Consider the following 20,816-nt stretch of genomic DNA (forward strand, 5'->3'; position numbering starts at 1 on the left):
AATTTGCTATAGTTCATTTCCATTCGTGTGATTTTGTGTCCATAGGATTCGAACGTGCGACCAACTGTGTGCCGTGAGCGCGACGTGGATACGGAGGGAACCTCGCATGGTAAAGTATGTGATGAAGAAGATCGTCGCAAAGCCCATGCTCATCGCCACGAATAGTCTAATTGTTGCATTCTACAAACAATTAATTAAAAATTAGTTAATTTTGGTGTAAAATTTAATTTCATATAAATAGTAATATATTGAGATTTTGTTGTAACCTGGCCTGATGGTCAGCATAGAATAGGAAGATGACAATGTAGATGACCTCTATAAAGCATCAAATGGAGTTAATCGTGATAAGCAGAAGTCCATCGGTTCTGACCAACCCGTAGCATAGCCAGATCACACAACTGAGCAATGCCTCCAGGTATGGCAGTGAGTCGTATCCATCTATGGACTTCTTTTTCAAGATTTGGAAAAAGGTAGGCCTGCATAAGTTTAGCAAAAAGGAAATTAATTCAACTAGTAGTTATACACCATGTTATCATTTACATCGTTTCCTAGGGGATAAAGCCTGAATAATTGAATATAAAGACAATAAATTCTAAAACAAGAATCAGTTTAGTTCGAGCAGTTCACATAATCAGCAACGGTTCAAAAAGTTTGAGCAGTTCAACTAATTTGATTCAAAAAGTTAAATAACAACAGTCACATAATCAGCAGATCTCTTATCACCTTCACCCCATCGTCATCTGAAAGTTCAAAACCAAATAGAAAATAAAATAAAGTAGTAAAAAACCAAAATTTAAGCTTGTATTCACAACAATCTTTACCTTCCCCCAACGTCCTGATAGATGCATTACAGCACCATCTGAATGATCTCCAGGAAAAATCCCAACACATTCGGTATCACCAAAAAAAAATTTAATTAATAAATTATTTTCGAAAAAAAAAACTAATTATTAAACTCAATGTATGTATATACTTACAATAATGCATATGTCATTTCGGAAAAATTCATATGCAAACCACATCACAGCACCCAATGTCAGGAAAACTAAAAAATCGATGAGCATAAACTGTACATTCCTAGTCCTAATAACTTGTGCCGGCACATAAATTAATTAAGAAAAATGTTTTTTATTTTTATGTATATAAAATAACAGTTGGCACATATAGAATGCAATTGAACTTTTGATTTAACATAAATTCTTGCAGTCATATCTCTTATTTTGATGTGCATTGTGGTATATTGTTGTGAAAGTATTTAAAAATACAAGAGGAATTTAAACTCAAATAGATTTGCAAATGATGTCGAGGTAGATAAAATTGTTGAAAAATAGTCTTGCTTTTTATTTATAACCTTTATATAATTTGCTATAGTTCATTTCCATTCGTGTGATTTTGTGTCCATAGGATTCGAACGTGCGACCAAGTGCGTGCTGTGAGCGCGACGTGGATACGAAGGGAACCTCGCATGGTAAAGTATATGATGAAGAAGATCGTCGCAAAGCCCATGCTCATCGCCACAAATAGTCTAATTGTTGCATTCTGCAAACAGTTAATTAAAAATTAGTTAATTTTGTTGTAAAATTTAATTTCATATAAAGAGTAATATATTGAGATTTTGTTGTAACCTGGCCTGATGGTCGGCATAGAATAGGAAGATGACAATGTAGATGACCTCCATAAAGCATCAAATGGAGTTAATCGTGATAAGCAGAGGTCCATCGGTTCTGACCAACCCGTAGTATAGCCAGATCACACAACTGAGCAATGCCACCAGGTATGGCAGTGAGTCGTATCCATCTATGGACTTCCTTTTCCAGATTTCGAAAAAGGTAGGCCTGCATAAGTTTAGCAAAAGGGAAATAAATTCAACTAGTTATACACCATGTTATCATTTACATCGTTTCCTTGGTGCTAAAGTCTGAATAATTGAATATAAAGACAATAAATTCTAAAACAAGAATCAGTTTAGTTCGAGCAGTTCACATAATCAGCAACGGTTCAAAAAGTTTGAGCAGTTCAACTAATTTGATTCAAAAAGTTAAATAACAGCAGTCACATAATCAGCAGATCTCCTATTACCTTCACCCCATCGTCATCTGAAAGTTCAAAATCAAATAGAAAATAAAATAAAGTAGTAAAAAACCAAAATTTAAGCTTGTATTCACAACAATCTTTACCTTCCCCCAGCGTCCCGATAGATGCATTACAGCACCATCTGAATGATCTCCAGGAAAAATCCCAACACATTCGGTATAACCAAAAAAAATATTTAATTAATTAATAAATTATTTTCGAAAAAAAGTAATTATTTGACTCAATGTATGTATATACTTACAATAATGCATATGTCATTTCGGAAAAATCCATATGCAAACCACATCACAGCTCCCAATGTCAGGAAAACTGAAAAACCGATGAGCATAAACTGTACATTCCTAGTCCTAATAACTTGTGCCGGCACATAAATTAATTAAGAAAAATATTTTTTATTTTTATGTATATAAAATAACAGTTGGCACATATATAATGCAATTGAACTTTTGACTTAACATAAATTCTTGCAGTCATATCTCTTATTCTAATGTGCATTGTGGTATATTGTTGTGAAAGTATTTAAAAATACAAGAGGAATTTAAACTCAAATAGATTTGTAAATGATGTTGAGGTAAATAAGATTGTTGAAAAATAGTCTTGCTTTTTATTTATAACCTTTAGATAATTTTCTATAGTTCATTTCCATTCGTGTGATTTTGTGTCCATAGGATTCGAACGTGCGACCAAGTGCGTGTTGTGAGCGCGACGTGGATACGGAGGGAACCTCGCATGGTAAAGTATGTGATGAAGAAGATCGTCGCAAAGCCCATGCTCATCGCCACAAATAGTCTAATTGTTGCATTCTGCAAACAATTAATTAAACATTAGTTAATTTTGGTGTAAAATTTAATTTCATATAAAGAGTAATATATTGAGATTTTGTTGTAACCTGGCCTGATGGTCGGCATAGAATAGGAAGATGCCAATGTAGATGACCTCCATAAAGCATCCAATGGAGTTAATCGTGATAAGCAGAAGTCCATCGGTTCTGACCAACTCGTAGTATAGCCAGATCACACAACTGAGCAATGTCACCAGGTATGGTAGTGAGCCGTATCCATCTATGGACTTCCTTTTCCAGATTTGGAAAAAGGTAGGCCTGCATAAGTTTAGCAAAAGGGAAATTAAGTGGTCTATTTAAGGAATTTGAAGGAAATAAATAATTAATTGCAAAACCTTGAATATAATAAACCTAGAATACTATTAAAATAAACCTTAAACCGTAATATAATAAACCCTGTATATTATATTGAGGTTGTGTATATTAACTTAAAATATTACGTTATTAACATTTCCGGATCCCTGTATATATTAATTTAAACAAACAAAATTTAAACATTACGTTATTAACTTTATTTATAATTTTTTCATTTAATGGGGACAAACAAATAAAATTATAGGAAAATCACTTAGGATAATTAATTTGTGTGAGTCTCTCTGGCTGTGACACTTGTCAGCCAGAGGGGGGTGAGATGAAATTGATTCTTCGAATGTCATGTGTAAAATTGTTTTGGATAACGATTTTCTTTGTAGTAGTATAAAGATAAAGATATCACAAGTCATATGACTTTGGGAACAATCAAACATCAAATATGACAAATCATATGTCTATAGATAATTTTTAGCCAAATTTCATGCGATTTTTAAATTATTGACATTTTACCAAAATCATAAGGTTGTATGTACCAAATTGTACGAAATATGTACCTGTACTAATTAATACACTTTTATTTTCACCCGTGTCAAAAAAATCTGATTTTGAATTTAAAATACATATTCTATTTGGCGAGATCGTCTATTCATTTCACCTTTAGTCAGAATTAACCCTAATTTCAACTATATATACCCCTTATGTTACATATCTCCTCCATCATTCCATCCATTTTCCAACACTTGATATATTTGAAATTAACCTCTCTTCTGATGGCTTCAAGAATCGACGATCTCGCCAAAATCGATGCCTCCAAAGAGACCTGGACAATTTTTGCGAAAGTCAATCGTTTATGGCTAAGTCCGAGCTTATATGGCTCAAAGCTACCCCTTTCAATGGACATTATTCTTATGGATGACAAGGTATAACACTTTTTTTTAATCACTCAGTTTTAATGAAATTTTTAGAATGCATTCATAAATCGCTTAGTTTATTTACTTTTTAAATTTCAGGATTGTAAGATTCATGCTACAGTTAGAAAGACTTTGATCTATCGATTTAAGTCTTTGCTAACAGAAGGACGCGTATATCCGATTTCATTCTTTGCTGTTGGTGAAAGCGGACGTGATTTTCGTCCAACCTCACATTCATTCAAGATCAACTTTGATATTCATACATCTGTACGATTGGTTCCTAACAAGGCTATCAACTTAACTCCGTACTCTTTTGTTCCACTTGGTGATATAATGTATAAGGACGTTGATATGTCATTCCTTATAGGTATAAACCCTTATGTAGCCTTTTCCGTTTTTGAAAAATAGTTATTAATTTTTCTTACATTTTTAATTGTCAAATTGTAATGCATTAAATGTTGGTATAAGGAAAAAATTTCATCTAATTTAAGTATATTTTCATAATTTTAATAATACTTAGATTAAATATATATATATATATGAAGTTTTTGTCAAATTTTGCAAGTTGTGTGATATTCATTGTGATTGATTTTGTTTGGTTGAATGCTAATTTTTTTTCGTATCTTAATTCATTAATACGTGCCTAAATAATGAGATCCATATTCGTCGTGCAACGCACGAGGTAAAAACGCTAGTAAGAATAGAAAATATAAATAAAATAATGAAAAATATAAATAGAATAGTACTGCAAAATAAATGAAAGATGATAAACAATAATAGAACTTGGAATACAAGAAACGAAACATGAGATTTTTAATACTTTGATACAAAATATTTCCTTTCATATTGACTTATGTTTTAAAAAAAATAATTCATTTTAAGGTAGAAAAAATGAAAATATATTTTTTAGAGCAGAAATAATGAGTGAAAAGCAAACTTTATTTTTGATGGAAAATACGATTTTTAATTAAATCGAACGGAGAATACATCTGCTAAAAGAGTTGTAGCAACTATGTCAGGGAAACTATCCCACTATAAAGCATTAGGGTTATTACATGCACCTGCTGCTAACAAATGAGCTACTTTGTCCCCCCCCCCTTGGTGTGACATGTCACCAAATGTTCCATACATGAAACTAGATGTCTACAATCATGGATAATCGGTGCTATGGCTGGAGTATCATTGCGACCTAGAAAATTTTCCACAACATTCTTTACATCTATTTCGAGAATGATGTGGGTCAATTCCAACCGATGTGACATTTGAAGAGCCCACCTCAGTGCGTCTGCTTCTACAACAATGGGAAGAGCCCTTAAGGAAGAGAAGGACGAAGCTGCGAACATGCACTCTCCTATATGGTCCCTTACCACCATTCCAAAGCCTTGCCCGTTACTACCCGACCAGTCCGTGTCAATATTGATCTTCAACATCCCCTCCTTTGGCTTGCTCCAACTTTCCTCTCCTCGCTCCATCGTAGGCTTGTGCCTTTGCTCATGAACACAACCTTGCCATTCTGCCTACAGCTCATGAGCCATCTTAACAGTTCTTTCTGCACATCTGGTTGTGTTTCCTGATAAATCACTTTGTTCCTCTGTTTCCATATGGCCCAAGCTAGCATGGCCAATTGACGTGTAACATTTGAGTCTTCGGCTGACTGCATCCCCGCGCGCCCACCAAGTGCGATAATTATCTGAAATATTATCCATTCTTAGAGACATGGCTGAACTAAACCAGCATCTCTTGGTCCACTCACCGCATAAACAAATGGCCCATGGTCTCGGGCTCACTATTAGTGTGACTAAACATAAAAGAAATTATAGACTAAAATATATTGAAAATAAAATGAAGTGTATTTACAATGAAAATCGTCTACTATCCAATTTTTGAAAATGAGTTAAAATAACATCATTGTTAATTGTTCCAAGAATATCTCTTCCTATAAAAGTTACAAGATCATTTAACCATTGATCACCCATTTTGTTACATAACTGACTCTTCACAAACTTCATATAGCTGAAAAAACACGTTCCATGCTTGCAGTTGCTACCAGCAAGCAGTGGCGGAACTAGAATATAAAAGTTGAGGGGGCCAAAATAAATAAGATTTCAATTCATGTATATATAACATGAAAATAAAGATTAAACTAATTAATATACATGAATATTGAGATTTGTTTTGGTTAAAAAATAGTGAGAATTTATTATAAGTTAGAATAATAATCTTAAAATTTTACATTTCCTTTTTTAAATTTTTTGATTTTTTTAATATTCTTGTACCTTTAAATAACATTTTTTATAACTGTTCTCACAAGTCTTTTATTTAAAAAAGAATGTAATTGTTTACTCTTAGTTATTAATTTTTTAGAGAAATTTATCACATTCAAATGTTGTAATCTTAAAAAAAAATGTATTCTCCATTTTTTTTACCTTTAAACATCATTTTTAATTGTTTTGACAGGAATTTTTTTTAAAAAAATGCTTTTACTTTTTTTTTTGAAAATTATTCTTTTACTTCTGATGATTTATTCTTTGGTAAAAATTAAACATATTGCATTTATATATAATTTTTAATTCTAAAATTGGAATATTTCAAATTCTTAAATTTTTTATGAAATGAAAAAAATGTCAATACAATTCATTTTGAATTGGTATGATAGATGTACTAATAACTAATAGTATAAAAATTATAATCAAAATAAGGATAAGTAAAAAGATGTATATGAAATTTTAAATAAATACTTAAAGAAAAGTAAATAAAACAAGGCTATTGTCATATACTACAATGGTCGTTAATAGGCTGGTTAAATCTTAAATAATGAAAAATAAAAGTAACATGACAGGAATCGAACATGGCACCTCTCATTAAAAGGGATAGCTCTAACGCCTTATGCACATGGAGTTATTTGATATAAGATGCATATATATATATAACAATGTTACTGCTTAGTCAAGCATATAATTTAAAAAAAAAACCGATGTGGCTATAGCCGGCACCTACCTAGCCTTAGAGTGAGTCCGCCCCTTTTTTTTTAAATTTTAAAAAATATAAATTTGCCAATAACAAACACTGTTACTAATATAAATAATGCTTATAAAAAAAACTAATATGAATAATAAATTTTTTTATGGCCTTGCACTCGGCTTTGGATACCATAATTTTATGTTATGGATATACAATGAGTGGCGCGGCTCCACCATTAGAGTTTGGATAGGTAGGATCATAGTTCATTCCAATAATCAATAATTTGTGTGGCTGTAAGTCTGAGTTTAGTAACTTTCAAAAAAAAAAAGTCTGAACTTAGTAATTAAGAATATTATAGAATATTTGAAATTCAAATTCACATAAAATTTCATTGTTAGGATGAAAATATATCAATTAATACTATCTATATTAATTAAGATTTCAAATATCTATTCAATTAAAAATATATTATTAGTTTTTTAATTTCATTAATCACAACTTGTTCTCCAATAAATAAATGTTGAACAAGTTGACATATTTATTTTAAGTTAAAATCCACATCTTAATTTATTTTCAATGTTTATATTCATACGAAGTATTATTATTATTATTATTATTATTATTATTATTATTATTATTATTATTTTGAAATCCTAAGAAGTATAATTAATAACACATTAATCCCTTAAGAAGAATATAAAGTCCTTAAAATACTTTTACCAATTCATATTTCACAACTTTCAAAAAAAAAATTCCTATTTCACACACCCGATGCTGAGTCTGGCAACTTTATGATGGGTTTTGATTCATTCAATTTTGTTAATCTTCTATCTCATCACCTTCATTTATTTTCCCTTTTTATATCACTTTTCTTTTTTTTCATTCATCATCTATTCTATCTTTATTTGACTCTATTTTCTTCAATTTTCATTGAGATGCAGTTGAGAGTAAAGTGCATTAAACTTATTGATTTATGATAATGAGAGGGAGGGTCGGAGGGACCCGGTAAGTGCGATTATTATGTGATGATAATAGAAAGAAAAGCGTCCAAACGAAAGAAACAAATGCCGCATTATCATCTTTTTCTTCTATTCTATACTCCATCAATCTTCCTCTCCAGGTGCGTCATGTCTAAATTATAATATTGATGATACTACAATTATTATCATTCAACCTTTGACTGTCTTTGATCTTCTATTCATATGCCTTTCTTGCCCTTGCAAATATAAATAGTGTTGCAAATTAAATTGCAGCGGCCACTCGGCTCGGCTTGGCTGTGCTCTGGCTTTGGCTTTCATACAAATAGAAAAAAGATACATCAGCACTAGCACTATATTGATACATACATTGTATACAACTCACTTTTTCTCAATATCTTTTCCCATATTATATCATATCTATCACTTATCAGCTATCACACTTTTCAATCTACATCACATAGGTGCAGGCCGTCTCAACCCTTAGGTCAGTAAAGCCCTCGCTTTAGACCCCAATTTTATTTTTATTTTTAAAACTAGTATATATATTAAAGGAAATTATCCAAGAATAGATCAATTAAATAACATATTGAGTGCCTAAAAGAATGAGTTTATTAAGTGCAACATTTATTTTTAATTAAATTCAATTTATTGTGTATTTTGAATTGATAAAAAGCAGAGGAGGAGTGTGACTTTTCATTTGATCTCTTTGAATTCTTCATGTTCTACCCTCTCAAATTCTTCCTCTACCTCTTGTATTATGATATTTTTGGATTTCTTTTAGTATTGAGAAAATAAGGTCATTTGATAATGAAAAGTTAAAAGAATACTGTCTTAATCTTGAACTTTCATTAAAATATAATGAAAACTCAGATATTGATGGACTGGTTTTATTTACAGAATTAAACATCTCAAAAGAATTGATGCATGTAGAAATGATGCACCAATTGACATACTTAATTGTGTAAAAAGAATTGATTCTTTCCCAAATGCATGTATTGCTTATAGAATAATGTTAACAATTTCTGTAAGTGTTGCTTTTGCGGAACGTAATTTTTCAAAATTAAAATTAATAAAATCATATCTAAGATAAAAAAATGTCTCAACAAAGATTAAATGGGTTGATTTTATTATCTATTCAATTTTTTTAAAATAATCGATTATGATAATTTAATAAATAATTTTACATCTCAAAAAGCCCGAAAAATAAATTTTACTTAAATTATTTATATAATTTTTTTATAAAGGTCCAATTCTTAGAGTTCGCTTTAAGCCTCAATATTGGTTGAAATGACCCTGCATAGGTGTGTTAACCAAGCATTTTCAAAAAATTAATATATAGTTTCATCTTTACATTTATACTACTTTCAAATAAAAATCCTAAAATGTTAAGTTATGGGACTACACTATCACACACGTGTAAAGAATTAAGAATATATTTTATTACTATTAAAAGTCCAAATATATACTTTTTTTTGAAACTAAGTACAAATATATACTAAAATTGTTTTATTTTGAGTTTTTAAACTTTAGAAGCGTTGAATGATTTTTTTACCACAAATGCATGGATCAACGAGTAAGGCCAGGTTAATCCAAGATCGATCCTCGAAAATATAACTGATTTAAATACTTAGAAGGGTGATTTCATCATCTATAGCTTCTACAAGAAAAACTATGATGAGGAAAAAACTGACGCAACAATCAATTTAACGGCAAATGTCGTAAATGGTTTGGAGCTAATATTTTGGCGCCAACAACTCTTTGGACAATTTGGCATCTTCGTAATGACTTCGTGTGCAACAATGCTCAACATAACATTCCTAGATTGTGGGGATTTATTCGCTCACTTGGGATGGAGACTCAGATTGCTGGTGAAGTCTTACACACTATCAGACTTCATGGTGAGCACAACGTTTTCGAACAACCCGAGTGAGCATTTAGCCATGTGAAGGGCGTCAGAGGAGAGTTGGTCGAAGTTTAATGTTGATGGAGCCATGTCATGATCACTTAAAGCTAATTGTGGCGGGAGTTAGAAAGGATCCACAAGTCAGTGAGTGTGTCTGGTTTTTAAAGGAATTTCGATTCCTTCAGTACTTCAGTCAACATTTTAAACCCGACTCCAACTTAACATCAGTTTAACCGACTCCAACTTAACATCAGTTTAACTGATTCTAAATTAGTTCACTCTAACTAATGCTAATACATTATAATTAACTTTTGGTCATATTAGCCAATTCTATTTTATACACTGACCAATGCTAATTCTCCCAATACTAATTTTTCTTGTTTGTTTTAATTTTAGAGACTGCAAATGTAAACAACTAGTCATGCATGCCACTTTTCCAAGGGCAGATCCTTTCCAGTGGATTTCTCTCATGTTTTTTTCAGTGGACATTTGTGCCGGTTTTGAACCGCCACAAAATGTTTCCAGCTGCCACAAAATGCTGCTGCAAATAATTGACAGAATTTATGACAGCTAGCAACATTTTGTCCACTAGAAAAAACACGAGAGAAATCCACTAGAGAGGATCCGAGCCCGATTTTTCCATGAAGGCTTTGGTTAAGCAAACTCCCATTTGGGTCAATACAAATACAAACATACCCAAAATATTTACATATATTAAAAGGTAAAAGCAGCTAAGCCAAGCTGTATGACAGGGAGACCAAGCCCCCATTGAATTTGGTGACCTGTTCACCCAAACGTGTGCACCTCACGACCTCTTATTATTATATTTATATATAAACCACACCATAGCCACATTATTTCCATTTCCTCTCTCCAAAACAAACACAACACACTCTCTTTATTCTTCTTCTTCACCTTTTCCCCTTTCTTTTCATGGCAGATCCACAAACCACCAATAACCGCCACCAACCCAGCCGCTTACAGAAACGCGCACCGTCGTCTCTTCAGATAAACCGCGCCGTCGAATGGAACGTCGCCATCCCGCTCCTCTCGCCGCTCGCCTCGTCGCCTCCGCCGCTGGATCTGAAACCGAAGCAAGATCCGCCGCAGCAGCAGCGCGCCGCCGTAGAGACGGAGAAGGTGGTGGTTACGTTCAAGAACTGGCAGCACCCGGCGGCTCCGTTTTGTTACGAGCCGGCTCCGATGGTGCCACCGTTTGTCCCCGTATGATATTAAAAGATAATATTAGATTATGATCTGACGGTGGATAATTAGTGAAATGAAGATCTAACGGTGTATCTTGCTTTTGTTTTTTTTTATTGGGGGAAAGGGTTTATCCTATTTTGCACACTGGAGATATGATGAATAACATGAACATAGACCCGGTGTGTTTCTTTTTATTTTCATCTTTTTTTACCTTTCCCCCTTTTTTTTTTCATTTTTTATGGCTTAAGTTTATTTGTTTCATAGTTATATATGCAACTTTTTTTCAAAGCTGATGCACAATCTGTTTCTGCTTAATCTGTTAGATAATTGTAATTACGTGGTGAATGCTACCATACCACAATTGTATCATATATGAGTGATGTGGATCAATAGGAGTTGCTTTGACCGTAAAGTTTGACTTCTTTATTTTTCTTTTTAAAAAATAACGAAAAACAAAAAAAAAAGATTTGTATTAATTATGTTATGGTCCTAACAGTTTTGTAATTTCGTTAAGTGGTAACCCAATTTCATGAAACTTCTTTTTTGTGAGTTTTAGGGTTTTCACATTCAGGAAAAGAGATTAAGTTTCATCTTAATTAACCCAGAAATTCATCCTTCATCATCATCTTCTTCATCAACATCTCCATTACCAAAGTCAAAACCCCATTTAACGGGAATTGAGTTTGGTGCCCCACCTCTTAGGCTTTGCACCCCACTTTATTAAATACGGAATTTAAAGTTCCGTATCAATACGGAAAATAAAATTCCGTATCTGTTTTAGTATATAATGAGTGGTTGAAAATGTGACACGCATGCTTAAATACAGTACGGAATTTTAAGTTCCGTATTCAATAGGGAGAATACGAAATTTTAAATTCCGTATTTGATAAAGTGGGGTGTCAAGCCCCATAGGTGGGGTGCCAAACCCAACTCCCCCATTTAACCTTCCATAATCAAGATCTGGAAAAAAAGAAAGACAGAGAACATGAACACCAAAACCCAGCCACAACACATATCTAGAAAAGAGAAAAAGAGAAATCAGATTACTGATTCTTCTTGTCTGGAACCGTAACCGGAGCTGCTCACGGGTTTTTCTTCATTCTCCGGCCACGTTTTTATAGGTAAGCCAAATGTGTATGTATAACTAGCACAAGAACTGCCACATGAAAAAGTACAGACCCAAAGGTCAAAAAAGAAATAGAGAAGAAGCTTTACATGAGGAGGAGGAGAAAGCATAGTAGCAAAGATCCAAACCAGAAAAATTAAATCCTACATCAGTAATAAAATACATCAATCTTCTCTGCCCACCGCAGCGAGTGAAAATGCATAGCAGAGTCTCTAGCACCCACATCAGTAATCATTCTCCGGCCACGTTGTGGGTGGCTTTAAGAAATTGGTGAGCGCTTCAGGTTCGCGAATCTTGATGGCAACGTGGTCGTACACCATGGCAGCTTCCTCAGCGGTGTTGAAGGTGTCAAGCCACAACCGCACGCGCCGCGCTGGGTCTCTTATCTCCACCGTCCATTTCCCCCAAAGTTGGAGGAAAAGAAGAACATGAAGAACAAATTTTTTGCTTTTAAAACCCCAGATCTGTTATGTTGTGTAACAGAGAACGACTCAAGATGTGGGATAAGGGAAACGAAATTGTAGATGACTCAAGATGTGTAACAGAGAATGATTCAAGATGTGCTGAAGATGAAGAGATTTTTTTTGGAGAAGAGAGGTTTGGAGACAAGGGGTATTCTCAATTAATACATTAAATGAGGACTATTTAGTAAATAATGAAATATTTGAAAAGAAAAAAAGAAGTACTTAATTAATTACACACTGGATTTATTTGATTGGAACACATCATCTCATGTATCATACCCAAACTAAATGTTGTGGTATGGTAGCAAGCACCTTCAAGCATATATTAATCTTAGATGAATTTGAGCGCGAGCGGGCGGCTCTGACATAATTTACCAATGTATCCCTACAGTCGAAGATGGCTTAGTGTATTTTTGGTTTTGAATGCTAATTCACCTATTCACCTATCTCAAGTATTGACGAATAAGTTAGAATTTGACACGACGTAAATTGGAGAAATAAAATTTTGCTACGCGAGTTCACCGTTGATTCAATTTGCGCAATTTGCGTGTGCTTGGTTGGAGTTGGAAGCTTTGAGGTGTGCAACAATTTGAAGGCTAGCTTTGAGGAATCAGAACTCAGAAGAAGTCTGAACATTCCTGATTCTCTGGCAAGTCCCATGACTCAAGTAATTGGAAAGCTTTTGGAATTATTTCTCTTTTCCTTTTTTTGGGTAAAAGTGAGTCCAACTCAAGGAGTGAAGGGTAGAAGCAAAGTGGTTTCAATAGGATACCAAACCAAATCAAATCTGAATCAATCAATGCCCAGAAGAAAAGAACTTAACACTACAAAAAAAAACGTTATTTAGCGGGGGTTTTTTTTGCCTTTAGTGGGGGTTTTCAACCCCCGCGAGTTACTTAGCGGGGGTTTTGAAAAATCCCGAAGTTACACTCCCCACAAATCATTAACGGGGTTTTTCAGCAAACCCTGGTACATGCATATAAATTTAGCGGGGGTTTTTAGCGGGGGTTTTAAACCTCCCTTATCTGCAAGCATTTTTTAACGGGAGTTTTCAACCTCCCTTAAATGCAAGAGATTATTTACACTGTTTCTATGTCATTAGGGACCTCTAGCATGTCTAGATAACTTATCATCCCTCATGAAAATTGAAACATAGAATGGTCTAGAAATCTACTTACTTACTTCTAGGAAAAGTCTGCAAGCTTCATGATAGACAACCAACTTAACTAATTGGTGATAGTAATAATACTCAAAATCAACTAAATGTGCAAAAGTACAGAACCTCAGTAAGAGAGCATTTCTTTGTTATACTACCATGTGCAAACCAAGTTCATCTAAGTTAACCAATAAATACCTACATATATTGACAGAATAGACTAGAGTTAGATAAATACTTTGCTGAGAGTTTCTTCCAAAATACAGCAGCAGCAGTTTGAATACTTCATTTCGTTTCCTCTTTCGATCCATCTAGCTTAAGCATATCTCCAATCATTCACGACCCCTAGATACATGAAAAAGAAATATTGAATGAGTTATTAACCCATTAATTAATTCTTCAGAAACTGATATGTGAAAACTAGTTGTAAAAACCATACTTGGAAAACCGGTGACTTCACCGGTGTTTGCGGCATATCCCACTAAGATCGTTGGTCTGTTGTATCAAGGAAAGTAGTAGGTCGTTGAACTTATCGGCTAACATCTCAAAGTCTTTCATCTCCATCTCCTTAACCTTCATGAGCCCCTCATCCAATTCCTTCCAAGATTAATTAGATAGTGAGATAGTAAATAGAGAGAGAGAGAGAGAGAGAGAGAGAGAGAGAGAGAGAGAGAGAGAGAGAGAGAGAGAGAGAGAGAGAAGTTTAGAGTGAACTGAATGAACTCTTCTCTTGAATTAACACTGTGATTTACAACATATATAAAGTTTTCAACAGTAGCTAACCATCTAACTGCCTCTAACAAATTGATAACTCAGCATAACAAAAATTTATGGTGATGTCATCATTCAGTTACATAGAAATCCATACACACTAGACTAAGACATTAGTATAAGGTAAGATTTTATAATTTGCTGATGAAAAGTGTCTATCTCATTTTTTAACTAGGCACATGAGCAATACTTTCAGGGCATCTATAATCTGAAAAATTAGTAAGAGTTCATTTTAAACTTATTTTATAATTTATCGATTTGAACTAAAAACAGTTTTTAAATTGCAGAACACTTTTATAAATGACATGTAGTACTTTGGTCAGAGTTAGGAACTTAGGATGTGGAATAGAAGACTGGCAATTGCAAACTGGAACAAAGTGAAGTAGCACCTGAAAACAGGATACACAGTATCCATATAGGCTGGTTCATTACTGGAAGAGAATATACTAATACCAGACAATCTTCCATTCGTCTCCTCATCCTGGCTGTGTTCATCCAACTTATTTGTTAACAAGTCCAAGCAGTCACACATACTATCACAAAGCAATGAGAACTGAGAGAATATTAGGAAAAGAAGCCAAATCATATATACTCTAACATCTAAAAGCTACTATCAAAGCATAGGCATGTAATGGATTCTTCAAAAAAATATGTGTTGATTTGTTTGTCATTTTTTAGGCAAGTATGAGGATAAAGTTAAATTTGTCCCACTAAGCTTAAAGTGGTTCCATCATCAGGAATCTCATTATAATAGTGTATATTGCATAGTTGTTACATGGAAAATGCAAAGTGATATCATCCATGTAACAGGTTTATGAAATTTATGCTCTAGGTTTTATGAAGGTAATGAAGTTAACCTGACTCGCAGCCTCAGTTTCACATTTTTTACTAATAATTGCATGTCAAGGGTTAAGTGTACATAACCTGAATCCAAGTAAGCAACATTAAAACATTTTTTACTAATGCTATAAAAGAAACTACGGAATCATGGAAATTCATGTATGGTGCCATATGCACTGGTGGTCACAACGATAAGCTATTGGCTTTGAAAGACAAATCAACTCAATGAAATTTAAGTAGAAACTATATCATGAAGAAACAATGGATGTACCCAAGCTTCCAATAGACAAAGTCATAGCTTAGAACCTGTTTATCCACCATGTGGAAGTTTCAGTACTCATTATTTTTTGAGTAATAGTATTAATAGGATATGTCAGATTTCATCAAAGCTACCATGTTAACTCACAAGTCTAATATTTCAGCTATTTAAGATTTGACAATCATTCAAGCGACAAATCGACATAGCATATTCAGATTTTCATGTTCCATTACGAGTGACAAAAACCATCAAATCGACATAGCATAAAGGAAAGTTAGATTGTTCAAACCCGGAGTCCCATTTCAATCCAGCTTCTCAGCGTTCTCGGAACACCATCAGCAAGCATCATACTGACTTGATTCGCATCAAAAAACTCAACGGAGACATGAAGGGAAAGAGAGAAAACCAGTCAGGAATTTTGTCGAACAGTTTATAGGCATTAAAACTTCAATGGTAATATGCTTATAAATTCAGGCAATCAATTAACCGAACAGTGTGTATGCCTCAGAAACCAGGATAAAAATACCAAGAAAATTAGGTATCTACTCCCAACGCAAACTAAAAATTCCATAGATAGTATCAAACAATTTTCAAATGATTCGAAACTGTTACAACAGCAACAGCGAAGGTTGCAGAGAGAATCGAAAACGCATGCAGCGAAACCAAATCAGAGAACAGAAAATGCTGAAATTGAAGGAACGATTGACGAAGAAAGAGGGTTGAAGAAGAATGAACCAACCTTTGAGCAGTGAAGCCATGAAACAGTTGAGCAGTGAATCGAACTCAATCGCTCTTCAAGAACTGATTCTGCGCTCGAAAACAAAAATCCGTGAGAGAAGAGAGAGAACGATCGGTGAGAGAAGAGAGTGGAGAAACAACGATCGGTTGCTAGATCTAGGGTTTCATGGTGAGAGTTGCAGAGAGATGAGAGGTGTGAGTCGTGAGAGAGGTAATTAGGAAAGGGATCTGAAATAAACGAGGAAAAATTAGAAAAAATCCGCGAGTTAATTACGGGGTTTAGTAAAACCCCCCTTAACTTTAAAAAGTTAACGACATTTGCGGGGGTTTCAGAAACCCCCGTTAAAAACCCCCCACTAAATGACAGTTTTTTTGTAGTGTAATTCTATTAAAGTCTGTGGAGGTACGTGAATACGACATGGTAGTCACATTTTCACCAGTTATATTTTTCATGTAGTCACTGGGTCAGTGCAGTTATTAATACCCATTTGGTTCATATTGAATCTTAATTAATGAATCATATACAAATATTAATTGAACGGTTTAGATTTGTGATTATTGTGCGGTCGACGACAGAAAATGAAGTTTCTGTATAACGTGATTTGCCAGCTGGTCATTTTTGAGTAGCAATGCCACGGGGGGGGGCCATATTTTTGTGCAGAACAGCTCAGCAGCCAAGCGTACTAATGGCTGTTTGTGTCATCTAATTTGTCCAAACAAACAATACATGTTGGATGTGGTGTTCAGAACAAAAGGCTATCTAATATGTGTACCAGTTAAAATCTGATCCAATCGTGGAGAAGTGCATTAGAGCATTTCATTAATTTGATTTCTTAAACACTATTTTAGTGGGCTCGAGGTGCTACGTAACATATAAGTTTTTTTTTTGTTAAGCAATATTGAATTATGTTGAATGAAGTACAAGGGGTACTTCAACCCAATACAAATGAGATAAGAGGAGGAAAGAAATTAAGAGTAGTAGCAATACAATTAACATCAAAAGCGAGGACCTCCTACTACTAAAAAACCCACCACCCACCACCTCCTTAGAGACAGATTAGAGAACACATGCCTCGTTAAAACCTTACCCGGAAAAACCCCCTTGGGAAAACCTGGTGAAGGAAAAAGAGTACATGGATTCAATAATCAAAATGAAGTCTCCAAGAAGGACAATATAGAATATCATAGGGACTAATACAGCACAATTCCTGCATTCTAAACAATAGCCTTCAAAAGTATGAGGCAGGCAGAAAATTCCTTCAAGTTCCTTCAAAATCCTTCTCCAAAACATAAGCCAAGACTACTTAATCCTTCATCATGAGAATATCCATGAGTAGCGTGCAACCATATAAGTCAAGTTTGTCATAAGAACCAAATTAGATTCAACCCTCCAATTGCCATACAGACCAGAGATATAACCTCCACAAACAATGCTTCTTACTTTGATCCAACGCCATACACTCTGAATTATAAGCCTCTGTACAAATATTCCCACCAACCAACGATGATTTTCAGTGGTCTCAGTTTGCAGTAGGAAACAAAGCCTCCAATGCCACCCACATATATCTGCAATAAAAGAACCCATCCATCAAGGTAGACAAAGCAAAGGATCATTACACCACTCAAAAAAAGAGTATTGAAATTCATGCTGCCTAGCCCTGAGCCAATTCCATGATTTTAATTTTATCCTTTCACTCAAGTCATTAGTATCCACTGTCTCCTCCCTAAATATGACTGAATTTCTTCCATTCCATAACATCCCCACTGAAGCCAACCACACAGCTGATAATGCATTTCTTTTCAATGAAGAACAGCTTTCCACGAATTGGGCAAAGTGATAGCTCGGTTCATCAGGGAGCACCAGCACCAAATTAAGCCAGCGAAGCAGCAGAGTCCATACCTTCCACGCAAAGCCACACGTGAATAACAGATGAGAAGTAGATTCTGTTTCTGAACCACACCAAGGGCAGGAAAGATTGCCAATTGGGATATTTCTTCGGGCTAAATTTTCCTTTGTCTGTAATCTATTTAAGAGAACACGCCAGCCCAATGCCACCACATTCGAAGGTGCACACGCCTTCCATAATTTACTGAATACTGTTACACCAGCTGTAGTATCCAAGCCAGAGATAAGATCATAAGCAGACTTTACAGAGTAATGGCCATCGCCTTCCAAAGTCCACACCCATGTATCTTTTTTCCCTTTGATCAGCGAGTAAGAAGAGATTATCTGCTTCATAACACCAAGTTTCAAAGTATCTTCACCAGAAATTCTTTCTTTCCATTTAAGGTCCCAAACCCACCTATTTTCCACCCAATAACCCATCTCCATGATTTTACACTCTTGTTGGTCAGACAACAAATATAAGCTAGCAAAAGTTTCTTTGAACAAACCTTTGCCATGCCAATTATCAGTCCAGAAGCATGTATCATCTCCCTCTCCAATTCGGTGGCTCACAATATTATCAAACCAAGAGCCCTCCACATCTGTACAAGAAGCTAGCAGGTCCTTCCACCATGTTGAGTGTTTAGAGCACGAACCTGCACCATATTTAGCTGATAAAATACGGTGCCATAACTTATCACGTTCGTGTAGAAGACGCCATCGCCATTTCCCAAGTAGGGCTAGATTAAAGCTCTCCAAGTCTCTTACTCCAAGCCCACCTTCCGCCTTCGGTTTGCAAACCAGATCCCAAGACACCCACGCAATCTTTCGGACTTCATCAGATCCGCCCCACAAGAAACGCAACATGATCTGCTTACAGCGATTGATGATTCCCTTCGGCATCCTAAAAAAGGAGATAAAATATAAAGGCAAAGAAGTTAGTACACTTTTAATTAAACAAATTCGCCCTCCAAAGGATAAGTTTTTGCCTTTCCAACTCGAAAGCCTTTTTTCCAATTTAGTTATTACAGGTGACCATGTAGCCAGTTTCCTCGGATTAGCTCCAATTGGAAGTCCTAAGTAAGTGAAAGGGACCTCCATTGTTTTACAGTTTAGCATCGCTGCGAATCTGTTTGTGGTAGATACAGGAATAGAAACACCCGCAATTTTACTTTTGTGAAAATTGACCTTCATCCCTGAAACTAATTCAAATCCTCTCAACACACTTTTCAAAGTTACCACATTTTCAGCACATGCGTCACCAAAGAATAACGCATCGTCTGCAAACTGCAGCAAATCAACATCCACACCAATCCCCTTACCTACCTTCAAAGGTCGATAATTATTAGTTGCTACCGCTTGTTTTAATAGACCATTCAACCCTTCAGCCACCACTAGGAAGAGAAATGGAGCAAGTGGGTCTCCTTGCCTAATTCCCTTCTCCATCTTAAACTCATCAGTTGGACTGCCGTTAACCAATACGGAAACAGAGGTTGATTGTAAGCATCCATGGATCCATCTCACCCATTTTTCTCCAAAGTTCAGTCTCCTCAACATATATAGCAAGAAATTCCATCTGATCGAATCATAGGCCTTTTCGAAGTCTACTTTGAAAATAAAAGAAGGCAGCTTCGAAGATTTGGCCTCATGGTAAACCTCATTTGCAATTATCACACTATCTAGCATCCCTCTCCCACCAAGAAATGCAAATTGATTATCATCGATTACCTTAGGTAGAACTTGCTTGATCCTTGCTGCCAATACTTTAGCCACAATTTTGTATCCACAACCCACCAATGAAATTGGCCTAAAATCATTCAGACATTGCGGTGAATCACATTTTGGTATTAAGGTAATAAACGAGCAATTAGTACCTCTAGGCCACATCCCATTTGAGTGAAAATCATCTAGAAGTAACTTAACATCATCTTGCATTATATCCCAAAATTTCTTCAAAAATCTGAAGTTATATCCATCTGGGCCGGGACTTTTATTCCCCTCACACTCCCAAACAGCTGACTTGATTTCCTCCATACTAAATTCCGTTGTCAACATCTCCACATCCCTCTCCAATAATTGTTTGAAAGGGACACCATCCAAATTTGGAACCTCTCTCTGGTCCTCATGGAATTTAAGAGCAAAGAACTGCCTCACCTCTTCCTTTACCAACACAGGATCTTCCTCCCAGCGGTCATTTATAGTCAGCCCATTTATGGAATTAGTTCGTTGTCGCCATTTAACCATGCCGTGAAAAAACCGTGAGTTGCTATCTCCTTCCTGTAGCCATCTAATTCTGGATTTTTGACAGAGTAGAGATTCAAGAGAATTAGATACACGCCAAAAATCCCCCCATAATTCCTTCCTTTCGA

Source organism: Lotus japonicus, chromosome 5 (genome assembly GCF_012489685.1).
Source record: "Lotus japonicus ecotype B-129 chromosome 5, LjGifu_v1.2".
Classification (NCBI taxonomy): Eukaryota; Viridiplantae; Streptophyta; class Magnoliopsida; order Fabales; family Fabaceae; genus Lotus; species Lotus japonicus.